The sequence below is a fragment of the Alligator sinensis genome, unplaced genomic scaffold (genome assembly GCF_000455745.1).
Source record: "Alligator sinensis unplaced genomic scaffold, ASM45574v1 scaffold1046_1, whole genome shotgun sequence".
Lineage (NCBI taxonomy): Eukaryota > Metazoa > Chordata > Crocodylia > Alligatoridae > Alligator > Alligator sinensis.
Window position 1 is genome coordinate 1,387,245 of NW_005842174.1, and position 17,408 is coordinate 1,404,652.

Genomic DNA, 17,408 nt, shown 5'->3' on the forward strand with positions numbered 1-17,408 from the left:
AAGCTGTTTGGAGGGGAGGGGATTCAGTACCTCTCAGGACTGGGCCCCTGAAGCCCCGCTCCTTCCAATGAAATAAAAATGATGAATGTAGGAAGCACATGAACAGGTGGGAATCAAGATGCAAGCTGTGTAGAGTAGCCCCTGAAACAGCAATAATTTTCCTAAGGGAGGATAATCGCGCAGTGGTTGAGGAGCTGTGCCCAGGCCCTAGTTCTCAGCAGCTCTCGCCTTTGGCAGCATTCAGACCCAAATGCACAATTTATAGGTGGCTCCTTTTGTTCTTAATGGACTGAACTGAAACCTCCTGTGCTTGAGGAGGTTCCCCAGACCTGAACTTTGCTGCTGGCCCCTAAGTCTACAATGTGCAAGATCACATCTCATGAAATGGACTCTGCTACATCACAGATCCAGCTCTGATTTAACATATTCCCTTTAAACCATGTAAAACTCGCTGAAATTCACACTGCAATCATTTTGGTCTTCTACAACTCACTACCGCTGCTTGTCCTTTGATGCAGATCTGGGGCAATCCGTTGGGTGTCAAGATTATGAATGGTGAGGCCAGAGGGATTATTGTGTTCATTTTAGTCTGACCTCCCATGTGCCGCATGCCACAGGATTGACATGAAATTAATTTTGACTTCAACTACAGCAAATCTTTTAGAAAAACACTCAGAGTTGAATTAAAAGTTGCCAGTGATGGAGAATCCATCACCACCTGTGGGAAATTGTTTCCGTGGTGAATTACTCTCACTGTTAAAAAATTGCACTTTATTTCTAATCTAAATGTGTCTAACTTCCATTATATCATATTATATCTCTGTCTGCTGGAATGAAGAGATCATCACTGAAATTTTGTGCCTTGTGTAAGTCTTCATAGATTGTGATCTAATCATGCCTTTACCTTCTTTTTGATAAGCTAAATGGATTGCAACGTGTATAGAAATGAGAATCATAAAAGTGCTTTGAATTGAAGTTACCAGGACTTGGGAACTGTTCTGGGTCATATGGTGACCGAATGTAGGTAAAACGTGACCTGCTACTCATTTCATGAAAAGCAGCATTCAAAAAGCAGTTAGAAATCTAGTCTGACCTGTCGAACTCACAAGCAGGCAAGATATACCTGCCCTTCAGGATTTTTCTTTGGGTTTATAGACATTTTTTGTCTTGTGGCTTTGAGAAGAAAAGGAAGACATCAGAGTGTATGCTTGAACTCAATGAAGAATTTAAGAATTGACCCCAGATTAGGAAGACATTTGGAAATAAGAGAGGGAAACTGGGTCCAGAGATGAAACATGCAGCTTACAAAACCACCAATTTTATTTGCCCTTTACCTGCAGTCACATCTTAAGAATTAAAAACATGATCCTTAGTTGGTCTCGTATATTTGGCAGTAGAAGTTATCCTGTTTTAGAGCACTGACTTATTGAAATTGGTATGTAAGCGGGGGAGGCAGGTAGGAAGAGTCTGCTTCTGATATTTCTCATGCCCTGTCTCTGGAAGGCCCTTTCAAGTAAAACCACAAATTAAAGACCAGTTTGTCCCATGCACACAAAGAGGGGCTGCTGCTCCCAAGATACAGTCTGAAAGAGGGGTGTGCACTGCTACACCCGCTCTGGATCCATTCCTCATGACACCTTTTTTGCATCTCTTCATTCACCAAGGTCACTGTTCTTTGCTTCTATATTGGGCCCAGACTTCAGACATCCAGGTTGTGACTTAGCTCATCTTTCCTTCTAAAGGCTTATTTGTCTTCTACCCTCGCTGATAAAGTACTAATTAAACATACTGCAAATTGAATTCAGTGTTTTTTACAGCTCTGCGGTTGATGGGTCTGCCAACACAGCCCATTGACCTAAATGAGAAAATAAGAGCACATGCCAATGAAGTTCAGGTTAGCTGTAACACTTATTAGAGAAAGGCATGGCTGTAAGCTTGATCTCTGTTTACCCACCTTCAAAGCTAAAAATGTCTAGACTGTCTTATAGGAGCAACAGCTACTGTGCAGGGGAATAACTAGACTTCAAAGAGTCTAGATGGGAACTCCCAGTCTTCAGGGCTGCCTTTTATTGTCTACTAAGGACCTGCGCAACAGGACAAGCTGGCTGAACTAACCCTATCTTTGTTTAGGACTCGTGCGCTCAGGCTTCCTCAGCAGGTGGGTGCTGCCCACGGCGTCCATCAAGAGGGTCTATTGCCTATGGTAGATTGAAGAAATAGTAGCTCTCCTTCTCTGAGATCAGCACTATGCCACGTGATTGATAAAAGTTGAAAACGTGTGATTTATATAAATGCACAAGGCAGGGCTGACTTCCCAGTGAATCTTTGGAAGTACAGATATCAGGGAAATTAGAGTAAGAGATGAGACTCGAGACTAGAACAGAACTATAAAGCCATTTGTTCAAACTGTATATGACCCAATGGCCACAAACTATGGACTGCTGCAGAAACTGCAGAAACTATAAGAGTGATATACTCATCTCAGCTTTCTCAACCTTAAAGAGTCGCAGAAAAGTAGGTCCTGTGTTTGCCCGCTCCATCTCTGCTGCATTTCCACGGCGTTTGAAGAGAGACAGAATTCAAGGCATTCTGCTCCCAGTTGGCCAGCGGCTGAGCTGTGATGGGGTCTCAGTGGGATCTGTAGTCTGGGGACTTGTACCCAGTTTATGTTTGGCGGGCAGAAAGCAAGCAGTGAGGCAGCATAGCTGTACGCAGCATTTTGTGAGCTGCAGGCTGAATTCCTGCCAAATGCCTCAGCACTGTCTGCTGTATGGATGAGTAACACCACTTGGAAATCATTTCCATAAAATATTGTCCTTACGTGACTGCCACAGGTAGCTGTTCCACGTGAGGCGAGAGAGAGAGCACCCTGTGAATGGATTCATACAGGGTCCCAGTTTCATGCCCAGCTAGAAGCCAGGGGAAAGCCCACCAGATATCCATCCCATAGAAGTCAGGATGCGCCAGTCTAAGCTAGTCCAGGCTACCTCTGCAGTGGTGCCATACCCAAGAAGAGGCCTGCTGAGATAGGAGGGGAGGTGCAGCCACAGTGTTTTGCCCTCCAGCTGCTCTCCATGACCTGCATGGGCTCTGGGATCAGGCCAGAATCCCGAAGATGAATTTTTATGCCCTGGCCCCTTCTGGGTTGCAGCTCCAGCTGTTTATTTAGGTATTTACAGGGGAAGGTGGACAGAGAGATTGGGGGAGGGCTTAACACATTGGAGAGATTATTCCTAACCTACCCACTCATTGCTGGAAATGCTCACTGGTCTCTGGCCCAATGTGACATCTCTTTTAAGAGCTTAGAATGAGAAACATTCCCCTGAGAGGCACTAAAAATGGGAGACTGCACACTCATCAAGTTAGTTTGGGTGATGTTTCATCTGCGTGTGCCACCGTACCATCTCCAACTCACCCACAGGCATTGCTGTCCTGCTGCTGCGATGAAGCGTTCCTCTTACTCAGAGCTGGGTTGCAATGACATTGCCTTGCCAAATACAATCTGGGTTCTATTAATGTTGTAATGCTTTTTTTTTTTTGCATTCAGATCATGCAGGCCCCAAACTGAATCACGTTCCAGTCCATTGGCAGCTTCCTGTGAATTGCAGACTGTCCGATATTAATCACATTAGTGTAAACAATGAGCTTGGAGCCAAAACCTTGGCCTCCATCACCTCGAGGAGCCCTTCGCTATCTGCAAATGAGCCTGCGCCTGCAAAAACAGCTCCTCGCATTCAAACCTTGTCACTGGGTGGTACCCACATAAAGGCAGAGGTGAGAGAAATCTCTCATTGTTTGGATAAAAAGCCTGAGTCAGATTCTTTCCTCCTTGTGAGATTAGTTTCCACCAGGAATAGTCTGAGCCTTGAAGCTGGCTGCACAGAGGCCGTAGGCTTTTCTCTGCTGGATACCCCTCACAAGCAGCCAACTGGCAGGACTTCTTCCGGTCTCTGTCCTTTAAAGTGGTGATGCTGTAGCTGCCTAGAATGATGGTGTCTTTGAGCCTGAGAAATACGTGTCTGAATCCAGCCATGAAGATATGGGGGTGGGGGGCGGTGTTCTTCATCAGTCCTGGCAATAGTCGTGTAATGAATTTTGGACACCTTCTCTGAAAGAGAACTTTCTGCGTCATGGGCTTTTCTTGGAGGCTTTGGCTGGAGAGAAGAGGGGGAGTTTGTTTAGTTTGCATGAAAATGGGGACAAGGAGGATTTAATTGTTCTTTTGGTGGCAGCATAAAAGAAACTGCCACTCCTTTGTCAAACTGAAAATGCAGCTGACCTGCCTGATAACTAGAGACTTCTAATTCTGTGCTGAATTTAAGGTACCGAGTTAGGTTTCCCCATCCTGACCTGGCTGGGTCTATTTTACTTTTCAGTCACTGGATACGCACGTGGTTGTTTAAATGGTTCCCGATGGTTTGATTAATACAGTAATACACCCCCCTCTGCAGAGTCCTTTCTTCACTTCTGACAACCATTCTTCTAGCTAATAACTTGTTTTCTCACATTTTCTAAAAGCAACTCACTTAGACAAAAATAATGCTGAACTTGTAAAGACATCATTGTGAATATCAATGAAGGTTTTCTTTTCCTTCTGCTCCAAATTCCTCCAGAGAGCTCAAAGTAAATACAGTCAGCTGTAGCTAACACAGAAACTAACGGGGGAGGCATATTTGTCTGAAGCTGTCTATTATACACAGCTCATGCTACAAACTTCAGATCTGGAGCCAAACGTCTGCAAGTTAGACATGCATTGAAGCTGAGATTTTTCTGCATCATCATGTATCCGGTCTACTTTCTTATCTGCTCCTATGGAAAAACTCTATAGAATTTAATACAATGAAAACGTGTTTATACACTTTGTTTTAAACCAAACTGTGGAATTACCATCATAAATATTTCTACAAATTCTGGGTGATGATTTTCAAATGCAAAAGGTATTGCACCCATCATGAAGTAACTCTTTTTCTGGATCCCCTTTTGATGGATGGAGACAAAATTAATAATTGGTTGCCTAGGGAGCAGGGATCCTGACCTCAATTCAATCTGGGTAAATAGGGCACAGGCCCAACCAATGTTTTAAAAGGGGTATTCATAATTTCCAATGATGAGGAAAATGATGGGCAAACTGATTGCAAGGAGAGTTGCAGACAGGAAAATGTAAATGAAATATGGGAGGTCTTTAGGAAGAGTTTAGTAAGTGGCCAGAACACCGTAATTCCTCAGTCAAGAAACAAGACAATTCTGGCTAGTTCAGAGGCAAAGTGAAAGCAATAATTATATATAAAAAGCAGGGTGAATATTAAGCAGTATGTAAATTAAAGCTAGAAATAGAGAGTGTTAAAAGCTATGAAGTTCAGAGAATTCATAAGGGAAGGTAAAGACAGTGGAGGTACGGATGATATTTTTAAAACTATATTAGGAACAAAAGAAATCTTAGCAATAGTGTGGACCCACTTGCAGCTGGAGACAATTACATTGCTTATGTCACAGAAAAGACAGAAATATTCAGTGCCTATTTATATTACACAGAAGCAGGATGATGCACCTGTATCATAAGAGGAAGTTGAAGTGCTTTCCAGTCTATTAGTTAACTGAGGAGGATGTTAGACACTCTACTAGGAATAATTACCCTATGTTTAAATCAGCATGCCTTGATACCTTACACCCAGAGTTGTAAAGGAGTTGGCTGAGGAGCTCTCTGGCCTTCTGATAGGTTTTCATCAATCTTGGGATATCTAAGGAGACTGGAAGAGTGCAAATGTTGTATCGATGTTCAGAAAGGACAAGTAGAAAATATCTATCATCGTTCACCTTCCAGCAACATTGACTGCAGTGGCTTCCTGCCTGCCTTCTTCCACAATGTGTTACTCTAGCCAAGAGTGCAGTACTATGAATGAGGGGAACATTTCTTCCTGCCCTCCAGGGTGATCATTTAGTAACTGGAAGCAGGAGTTTGGTTAATCTCTTCCTCGGTTTGTGCGAATGAGGAACATAAAGGTAGTGTAATGATTTATACTGTTAAATAGAGTGTGCTATGCCAGTGGACAGATATCTCTCTTTGACTAACAGTCCAACTCTCTCCACAGTCCAACAATCAGTTCTAAGTCAGATACTCTTGCAGCCAAAGTTTAGCAAATGAAACTCTCATTGAATATAAAGTCTCATCAACGGGTGGCAAAAAATTATGAGGCAGCAGGATGGCAACCCAGTACCCATGGGCTTTAGAAAGTTGAAGCCTCTTCAGATTTGCAACAGAAAGGAGAAATAAAGGGAGAAGAGAAAACTGTAGTAGCTAACTTGGAACCTGAAATATGGGCTCTAAGAGTTTGGCTCTAGAGGTGGCTCCAGACCAGACTTTTCTCTAAATCTTAGAATTTCAGAAATAATGAGCCCAAGATCCAATTCCCCTACGCCACCTGCATTTTCCCCGTTACAAAGATGGAAGAAACCCAAGATTTTTTGTCCTAGGGAGGAGCTGATAAAATGGGGTCATGATCTCAACTAGCTTCACCAAACCACAGCTTCTTTGGTTCTTTTTGTCAAAACTAGGAGCCAGTTTTAAATCTGCTTCATGCAGAATTTACAAGGCAGGAAGTCAGTTTTATTTTTTGACCTACATTTTCAAAGCAATTTATTTGATGGGAAGATTGCCTGCTAATCTCCCTTTTTAGAGAGCCTTGCTGCTTACTATTAAAGTTTTCTTACACATTAAAAACCCTGGGCTTACCTCTTGCACATATGTAACTTTAGCCCTAAGTATTGTACCGTATGGTGAATTGCTGTGAGGGGGTAAAGCCAAGACTAACACCACTCCTTCTATGCAAACTGCCCTCTCCCCTTGAACCAGCAGAAATGGGCAGGAATTCAGCTTCTCAATTAATCTGATAATCACTTCAAGTCCTGCTCTCCTTAAGGTGGGCTTGGTTCAGTTTCCACAACCCATTTTGTTCTTCGTTCCTCTGGTGTGACTACAATGCAAGTTCCAGCTGAAGTACTGAACTCCTTTTCATTAGGATCAGGACAGAGACCACAGAGGACTGTGTCTGTGTCGCCAGATCGGTTTCTCTCCCTAGGACGGCTGGTATTACCTCCTGCACTTACTGTCTGGTTCAGTCCTCCACCAAGCAACCTTCAGCTGATAGCAGACTTCAGTCTGTCACCTTGAGATCCAAGGGCTTGCCTGCTCACTGCAGTTATTTTGAAAGAGCTATTGTGCTTTGAATTCACACCCTTGCTTAATTCACATTAACACTAACAGTCAAGCGTAGACAAGCTCTGCGTTCCTGTGTGGCAATACACTGTTTGGAAACAAGGATGGGAGTGTTAATATGACTGTAAGGTGTTCAGCTCACTCCAGGCGGGTGCTGTGCACCTTTAGTTCCTATCCTCACATGCAGGGGAGATGCGGGCGCTTGTTCCCTCTCAGCATTTGTCCTACTGGTTGCTAAGAGACTCTGCACTGCCGGGCAGTCCTGGAAGGCCTGTACTTGCTCTGTAGCAGAGTGCGACCCAGATGGAGTTGGTGCCGCAGGTGGGGAGTCCTCCTGTGTAATTACAGGCAGCAGGTGATGTAGCTTTTGCCAGATAAACAGAGACGTCTGTGGTCTGCATAGTTTTCCCCCTGGAAGGTATCAGTTGAGAAGAACATCTGAACGGTGGAGGCTAACATTTGACCACGCAGGTCACGAGTAGAGCACCAGCCTTTGCAAACAGGGTAGAAGGAATGCTCTTCTGCTTATATAAGCATTGGTGGCAGCTCATCAGTATCTTTGCTGTCATGTGCTGCATTTATGGGCATAAAGATTAGCCACAGGATTAGGTTGTGGGTTTCCTCCTTTTCCACCTCCTGCTGCCTTATTATATTGCAATTCAAATTGCATGACTCGGCTTCAATGAAAGCTTTTCCTTGGCACAGTTTCTTGGCTGGATTTATTCGCTAGACAGCTCTTGCACAGTCTGTTTTACAGGCAGAGCAGGTAACAACACCTACATGGAAGATACAGGTGCCCAACACTTACCCTTATAAACCTTATTTTCATTTATTTATACCTTGGGAAATGTTTGCCACTGAGGCAAACTTTTTCTCTGCCTGCTCTTGAATGTTCTTTTAAATACATCTACATCTACTGCCTTGGTGGGTGGCAGGTTGGGCAGAGCGGCTTCCGAGGGAGGGGGAAAGGGAGGAACGTGAGTGCTGCCGTGTCTGCACACTCGCCTGGGTCATCTGTCGGGGAGTCTGGTGTCGGGGGGGGGGTCTAGGGCTCCTCCACCAGGGAGGGGAGGTCCTCCTCGGGACCACCGGAGTCTGGGGGGCATCGCCACTTGGGGCCTGCCATCATCGCTGAGGAGCCGTGGGGATCTGGAGGGGTCTGCCATTCCTCAGGTTGCTCCGCCGTCATCCGGGGGGGCATCCTCAGGGTTTGGGGTCCTCCGCCTGGAGGTGGCTCTCATCATCCGAGGATCCAGACTCTAAGAGTCTCGCTGCCTCCAGGGGTCTGCCAATGGTTGGGGGTCCATGGCCACTTCTTGGGGTCCCCACATCATGGGGGTGCATCAGGGTTCATCGATGACTTGGGGTTGCTGGTCCACCCTCCTGTGAGGGCCCTTTGCAACCTGTAGTCGGTGGTCCGCCCTAGCTGGGGGTTTCCTGGCTGCTAGTCAGCTCTCTTTCTAAGTCTATTGTTCCGACAATCTGCCGATCTAAGCTGGCACTGATCCTGGAGGTACTGCAATACCAGGCCAGGCTCGAGGAGAAAAGCAGCAGTTCTCTGTCTTTCCAGCAATTAAACTGATAAGAACAGATTGAATTTTATTAGTGGATGTTAAGAGTCATGAACCAAAAAGATGAGAAAGCCAGAAGGAGTGCCCAAGCGAGGGACTAACATAAGAGGGATGGGGGTGAGAACGCAATTAGGTTACAGAAAATACAATGGTAGTCAACTAAGCCCAAGGAGTGAGGAAAGGGAGCCTCCCCATTGGGGAGTCAAACTCTGGTTTCCCACATGATAGGCAGGGATACTTACTGCCATCTTAATGGGGAGAGGCTATGCTTACTTTGAGCTTTCAAGAGGCTGGGAAGTGATCCTTCAAGAGGCCAAGATGCATTCTTTTAAATGCATCTACTTATTATGATCCTCTTTGTAACCAATGCAGGAGGAAGGGAAACAGATATCTAGCTTCTCTTCCCTATCCTTTGCTTTGGTCATTTTGCATCTAAATTACGAAGGAACCAAAACTTGATTGCTTAGCAGAGGCAAACACTTTTAGTCAGACTGGGTGGAACTCTTGGTTTTTTTAATTGCCTATTTAATTCAAATACCCAACCAGAAACTGGAAAGAACAATCTTTGTTAAAAATTTAGTACATGCAGCCCCTCAACCGAGACCTGGGAAGTCCAGATCTATGGTTCTCAGAATAGTCCTTAAAAAAACCTAGACAAATCCAGGATTCTAGTTTTGTGGTATTCCTGATATTTTTTTTTGAAATAATGAAAAGAGAGGTGAGGTTTTATGAACTCTGTCAGAACAGATTTATACATCAGAAAGAAGTGAAAAGGGTTGAGACCCATTTTTCCCCTCTGCAGGTTACCTTTTAGATTTGGTATGTGAGTGCAGAATTTAATTACTGTAGATTGCACAGATTTGGATGGCTGGTTTTGACAGCGAGACAATAAAAAAAGAACATTTTGTTCTAACGTTGATTGTTGCTATTTTTCCCCACGTGGAAAATTATGAACTAACAAGAGTTCCCTCTGGTAGTTTTGGGAGAACATTACAGTCTTCCAGCTGGACATTTACCAGGCTGCTGGGTTTCAGCTCTACCACTTTGCACCTCTGTGTTCTTACACCTTTGTTAATCTTGGGAGGCTGCAGCACTGCTTAATTTATGGCTTTCCAGGACCCTGTAGTTCAGCTGCCTTGGCCCTCCAGGGCTACTGCCAATCTGCCGTACAGCTCGGGAGCTCAAGCCCAGAGTTCCCAGTTCCATCCCTCACCTCTGGAGGGACTCTGGGAGTTGAAGAAAGCACACACTTCATAAGGGTTGAAAAAACAAATCACTCTTTACTCAGCAAGCTCAAGAAATGTACCTATTTAGACAAGATGATAAACTAGTAGACACTGTTCTCTCCACATTTTTGTGTGTTGGGGGCTTAAGGTTAGTTCTCTAAGTCCAGGACTTTTCTTCTTCAGCACATTGTCTCCAAATAATGAAGGCAGGGTCTGCTTCTCATCTTGGCAGTCCCTGCTACTCTTTTGTCCAAGTGTTCTGTAAAGTGACTGATGAAAGGGCTTTTCTTTTATAACCTTCAGTGCCCCTTGTTAGGTGATGCCCAGATCAGCCATCTGGTCTCCCACCTGGTGGATCCTTGCTTTTTTACTTTCCCCCTTTCGTTCAGACTTTAAAAAAAAATGGTTTGCCCTGGGCAGTAGCCATCTCTTTGTCCAGGAGTACTCCATTTGAATGGACAACCATCAAATTTTAATGACCCTCTATTGTTAGCCCTGTGCCAGAATTCCTCTCATTACCTCATGTGGGTTTGATTTCAATATGTTGGCAAAAGACAACAGAGAAGGCAGACAAGCCTCACTTTCAAAATGGAAGTCGCTGTCTAGCAGAAAGATGCAAGGAGATAGATAGATCAATCCTGTATATATTCCTTGTGATGATACAGAGCTTACTGCAAGCCACAAGGCTGTTCTGATGATGGTGCGTGTATCCTTGTGATAATATATTGAGATCAGCTCAAGGACAGCTTTGTGGCTTGTAAGCTTGAACATGTACATCTATTGCAGCTCAGTGAACACCACACATGATACAAAAAGGCCAAACTCCTGTAGTCTGTGCAACTTCTTTGCAGACCTCAGTAGCAGTCAGGCCGGATCTGTGCAGTTTAGTATGGTATCACCACTGTCTTCTGCTGTGTAAATCGTTACACCTGACCACAGACCTGCGTGATTAAGTTGTACTCACTAGTGCAACAACTTATAGAGAATGTAATTCCTAATACAGTGACAACCCATGGAGAAGCCCCATGACTATGGCCTGTTCAGAGATCCTGGTTTTATGCCTGTTCTGCATGTAGGCCAAATCCTGCCATCTCCCCTGAAGATCTGGCATAGTTTGGCTTTTCAGCATGAGAAATAAGGGTAAATGCTGGGCAGAGGTGCGAGAAACCTGTGCAGAAGATTTGCTGCTGAGATGCGCTGGCTTCATTGTGATTTGTTGAGGCTTCCCCAGGTTTGGCATGCTTGCTTTGGAAGGTGGGGAGTGCGGGCATGTGATTGAGTGTGGCAGGTGGAACACAGCTAAGCAGCCAGCTCCTGCCCTCAGGAGCTCCCGGCAGCTGTTCCAAGGTGCAAAAACTGTAAGTTATGGACAGGATTCCAGCGTTCCCGGCCCCGCAGGGAATTCTGCAAACGCCATGTCCTCCCTGGACAGGCCTCTCCAGGGAGGAGCAATTGTCTTGTGAAGGACTTGACACGTGGACCCTGCGTATGGACCTTGATTCAGCAAAGAACTCAAGCACTTGCTTAACTCAACTTCAACGGCACAGTGCCCACAGGCTGTGAGAACAGCATTAGTCACATTTTTCTGAGATATGAGAAGTGTAGAGAATTCTGCAGGTACATTTTACTGGAAACTTTACATTTGCTTATGAACAAGGAATTAACCTGGGTTTGGCCTCAAAATGGAAGCCCGTATTATCATGGTTAATTCATGTCTTGTGTGTTGTCAGGCATGTGGCTGAAGGCCAGGTGCTGTCAGCTCATGCATGCATAATTAATACCCATAATTAACATATGCCATGTCATGTAAAGTACTTAGGGTTCTTCTGGGATGAAGGGAGCTACGTCAAGAGAAAAAAGGACTCATAGCATTGCTGTAATAAAATGCTGCTGTTTCAAAAATATATTTATTGAGAACAGCTCCAGTAAGGAATGCAGTATATCGCTATTTGATTCTAATTCTTATTAGCTAGCACCTGTCTATCTTTGAAAGACTTGGTTTTCATAGCAGATTCAATTTCCTAATAGCAGTAACTTAATGAGGGCCTTGGATACTCATGTGTCAGTGTGTTGTAACAGACATTATTATTTGCTAGCTTACTACAGAAATCCTGGCTTAACAGTAATGCTAGCACCTTCTGTTTTGGCCTGAGTTATAACGTTGCAAGTTGACATCTTTCTTCAGGGGGCTGGGGTCATTAGATTTTATATATTTCACATTTATACTGCATTTTAAACCTGTCTCAGCTACAGATTTATTTAAACATGGTTGGCGGTAAAAAAAAAAAAAAATTGATTCTGCAAGTATAAATCTATAGAAATGGCTTAGGTAGGATTGATATATTAATGCATATAGGTAGTTTGCACTGCACAGCATTAGAAACTGTAGGAAAAGCTACTTATTTTTTGTCAATACATCCATGGCTTTCTCTCTCTTTTTCACATCCATCCATTGCATCCATTTGCATCTGTCTAGTCACTTCTGGTGCGTCCCCTGTGTTCTGACTAGGCCTTCCATGCATCCTTTGAGTCCCCAAATTTAAATATGGTAACCCTTTCCCGTGCCTCTTTCTGTGATGTGTTCCATCAAGATCTTTGACTGTCATGAGTGGAGTGGTCCCTTTCTTGTTGTTCTGGACTTCATCCTATGTGCTTTGGCTTCCGGCTTGTTACTCGTCACGACAGATCTGTTGTATGTTTGGTCCAGCTCATGAAACATACAGCTATTTGAATACTTATGGACCATTATTAATCAGTGTTATGCCCTTAGGGTTTATAACACTTAAGATTTGTGTTTTCCTAAAGCCCCAGCTCCTGGAGTCAAGAGATTGCTTGAAAATCTCAGCTTTCATTAAAAAAACCACAAAAAAATTTCTAGCCATTATGGTGGTGGAGACACACTTGAGAATATGGAGTAAGTGCTCTTTATGGGCTCAGAAACCAGAAGACAAAAATAAAGAACCCAGAATGTATTAATTAAAACACAGCCCTCCATTTTTAAGCTAAGCTCGTTAATTCTTGTTGAGTCCTAACTCCCAGTTTAGAATGCTTGGGGTTGGCTGTACTCTCTTAAGTCCTAGTTACGTGACTATTAACTATGACTTGCTTGGAATGAGAATATAATAATCTCGGTTTTTAAAAATGGTAAAATGAAAAATCCTGCAGCATATCTTCAAATCAGTTTTATGTATATTCCAGCCACAATATAGGGGAGATATTTAATCTTTCATCAAGAGAACAGACTGGTTTTAGAGGTTTTTCTTGCACAGACCATTGCTTAGCATTGCATTATGTGGCATCCAAGTATGTGCAAAGACAACACCATTTATATGTAGCTTTCATAGATTTAAAGGGCGGCTTAGACCAATTAAAATTATAGGAGAAACTGGCAGTGACACCAGCGGAGTCTGGACCCAACTAGCAGCTGTGATGTGGATCAAGACAGCAGCAACTGCTTTTGGAGTCTTCCCCGCCCCTCGTTTTGGGGTCTTCCCCCGCTTTTTTGGGTGAGGCAACCTCTCCATATTATTCAACATCAAGGCATGACAGGTGAGTGAGAGCAGGTGTGGCGTGTGGACCCAGCGAGTGATGGAACCTGGGGTTACTCACCAGTGGCACCAGGTGACACTCGCTACTCAAATATGTCTAAGGTGTGTTACGGGATTGGTCATGCCCTATCCATCAGTAGGAGTCTTCTGGCTAAGACACGGGTACAACAAGGATGTCTGCTTGCTTCACCATTGTTTCATTTGTTTCTGAATGACATAAACCATTTGCTAACAGGGAATCAATTCCACATACCCATGCTATTGAATAATTTGATCCCTGCTTTGTTTTATGAAGATGATGCATTATTAATTTTACAATTTGGGTGGAGTTTTATCCTTTTACAATAAGACCAGTAGAAAGGCAATACTGACAGCATCAAAGGTCTGTAAGTCTAAAATAGAGTCTATTTAATTGTATGGAGTGGAGCTATGGGGTGCTAAGCATATGGTTCATTCAAAAATACAAAAAATTACTTTCTAAGGTGGCTTTTATCTTTACCAGTTTTTACAACAGGGGGACTTGTACAATCTCAAATGGGGCTGCTTAATGAGAGTACTTTACCTCAATTAGGAACGTTAAATATTGATTAAAAGCTAGAACATGTATCCCTGTCAGATACAATAAGAAGAGTGTTTCTCAAACCGTGGGTCACGACCCAAAAGTGGGTCGCAAGAATATATGAAAGGGTCACAAATAAACTTTAAAACTGGATTCTCCTTTAAAAGAGAAAAACATGGGAAACTGTGGGTTTTCCTTGCAGGCTGGTAGAGCTGCAGCCTGCCATGACTCACGCACACCCACTCCTTCCCCATACACCCATCCCCTACCCCACACACTGTGGGGTTGGGGTTTGGAGGTAGAGGGCACTGGGTCAGCTGTGAGGGGCAGCAGTAGGGCCAGGGGGGTTGTTTTCTACTTAAACATAGTATTTACTGATTCGGGACTGGCCATTGTTGTTTACAAATGGGTCCTGGTACAAAAAAAGGTTGAGAACCCCTGTTTTAGAAGCTACTCCTCTTCCAAGTAACCATTAGTTAGATAGTTACATAACATTCATATTCTTCTTCAGATGCATGGCCTGGGAAATGTGCTGACAGTCACAGATCCCACACCCCTCCCATATTTAAAACAAGATATAAATTTAGGAATTAGACAAACATGCAGGCAGTGAGATCTTCTCCTTTTTTAAGATTAAAAAAGCACTCTTTTTGGCTTAAATACCTATTTATCTGAAGTACAAAACCACACACAATGAGAGGCCATTACTGATTGAAATTCACTCGGATGAGATGTGCACTGTGCAGTCATTATGTACAGGTCTGACAAGTGGTGCTGGGTGGGGGAGGCCCAATTGTTGGCCAGGATGTTGTGCACTTTTCTTCCTCCTCTTCTGTTTTTTGGCTTCCTGAGCGAGATGGTTTTCTTTGAAGTGGGCTGTAGCTCGACGTGTGGCAGCACCACTGAGACCTGTTACCAGCCAGCACTTCCCAGTTTGTAGGGTTGATGCCACCCTTCTTAACGTATGTTTTCAGGGTGTCCTTGTAGTGCTTCCTCTGTCCTCCGCGGATCCTCTTACCCCGACTGAGCTGAGAGAAGAGGACGTGTTTCAGGAGACGAGTGTCAGCCATTGGCACGCAGTGGCCAGCCCGGCAGAGTTGATGTTTCATGATCTTTGCCTCAATACTGGTTATATTAGCTGCAGAAAGGAAGCTGGCATTGGGCAGCGGTCTTCCCTTCTAATACAAAGGATCTTCCTGAGGCAATGCTGATTGAGCCATTCCCGGTACTTAAGATGGCTTCGATATTTCACCCACGTCTCACACCTGTAGAGAAGCATGGGGATAACCACTGCATTGTAGAGCAGGATCAGATCTACTACTACTACTACGACGACGATGACTTGCAAGGAACCACTGTTCAGTTGTACAAAGTTAAGCTGCTGTATAAAAGATTGTGATATGAGGGCCTAAGAAATAAATTATATGAAAAATCAAATAATAGACAATACAGGAAAGGAGAAAGATGCTAAAGCCCATAATCTATAATACATCCATGGGTACACACACCATGATCCTCAACTGGGGTAGCCATGGGATGCTTTTAGGGGTGCCACGCAGTAGGGGCACAGTTAGGTGTGCAGAAACCTACACACAATTCACAAGGTAAACCCAGAGCTGTCACACATGTAAGTATATGGCAATTGGCAGGGGCGGATCCAGGGGGTGCACTGGGGTGAATCCAGTGGGATGCACTGGGGTGAATCCAGGGGGTGCATTAGTGCACTGGGATGAATCCAAGGGGAGTGCACTTGTGCACTGGGATGAATCCAGGGGGTGCACTGGTGCACTGGGGTGAATCCAGGGGGATTCACTGGTGCACTGGGGTGAATTCAGGGGATGCACTGGTGCACTGGGGCAAATCCAGGGGGATGCACTGGGGTGAATCCAGGGGGTGCATTAGTGTGCTGGGGTGAATCCAGGGGGGGTGCACTTGTGCACTGGGATGAATCCAGGGGGTGCACTGGTGCACTGGCACCCCCTCTTTGATTCCTGTTCCACTCAAAGTTTAAAACCCAGGGGCAGCAGCATTTCTAGTCCAGCAGTGCTGAGGGAGTCACTTAATTTCACAGCTCGTTATAATCTACCCCGTCCTTTTTAAAGACTCCATTGCACAGGTGTTAATGCCCCTCTCTTCTTCCCCCCATGCCATGCACCCGCTGGCTCTGTCCTGCTCCAGGCACGCCCCGGCTGGGCAGCGTCCCAGCCCCTGCCCCACTCCCTCCCTCATCATGGGGAGCCTTGGTCTGCCCCCCTTTCCCCACTTCCACCTCCCCCCATAGACTTCCCTGCAGGGAGCTGCTCCCCACGCTGCCCAGCTGCATTCCCAGCCACGTGCACGTGTCGGGTGCGCACATGCCCATGGCACCCCCGCGTCCCGCTCCCGGCAGCCCCTTGCAAGCTGGAACACGGCCTGCCTGCAAGGGGACCCCGCCGGTCCCCCGTCCTGTCCCCGCACAAATGCTGCCCCGTGGGCCTGCAGCGCGGGACCGGGGCTTGAGGGACTGTCCCGCTCCATTAGGGTTGCCCTAAACGAAGCCAGCGTTCATCGTGCAGCCCTGCGGGCTGTTTGCCGCTCCTGTTTCACGCGCGGCAGGCTGCTTTAAATATTTTTAAACTCATCCCAATGACGTTATCCTGGTTTCGGCTTCACGTGAACCCAAATCCCACGGCCCCAGGCCCCGCGAGGTGCGGTTTCACCTTGTGCACCCCCCTTTTGAAAAAAATTCATACTATTTTATTTTTATGTATTTATGTATGTCTTTATTTTTATACTTTATATATGTATATATATTATATATATATTATATTTAAGGAAGGATCTGCCTCAGCAGGGCGCTGAATACAGCCCCTCTCTGAGGGGAATTTTTCTAAAATTTATTTTATTTTTATGTATTTATGTATTTTTATACTTAGTGTGTGTATATCTATCTATCTATCTATCTATATAGATATATGTCTATTATATTTAAGGCAGGATCTGCCTCAGCAGGGCGCTGAGGGACGTGCACCCCTCTCTGAGGGGAATTTTTAAATGTATTTTATTTTAATGTATTTGTTTATTTTTCACATGTTGTGGTGTGTATTTACATTGTTATCATTCCCGGAGGGAGAGGCCGTTAGGTGCCTCACCGCCCGGCCCAGCCTGCACCGCGCGCCCCGCCTGCCCCGCGCCTCGGCCGTGTTGATGCCGAAGCTGCCCGTCTCCCTCTCGATTTGCATAACCACGCCTCTCCCGCCGCGCCATTGGCCGGCCGCCTCACCCTCAGGGGCCCCGGGCTCCCGGCCTAGC

General features: G+C 45.0%; 1 pseudogene; it reads left to right on the plus strand.

Moving 5' to 3' along the window:
- The window catches only part of LOC112550651, a 34,139-nt pseudogene extending 18,811 nt beyond the window's left edge, over window positions 1–15,328 (plus strand).
- Window positions 15,329–17,408: the final 2,080 nt, after the last annotated feature.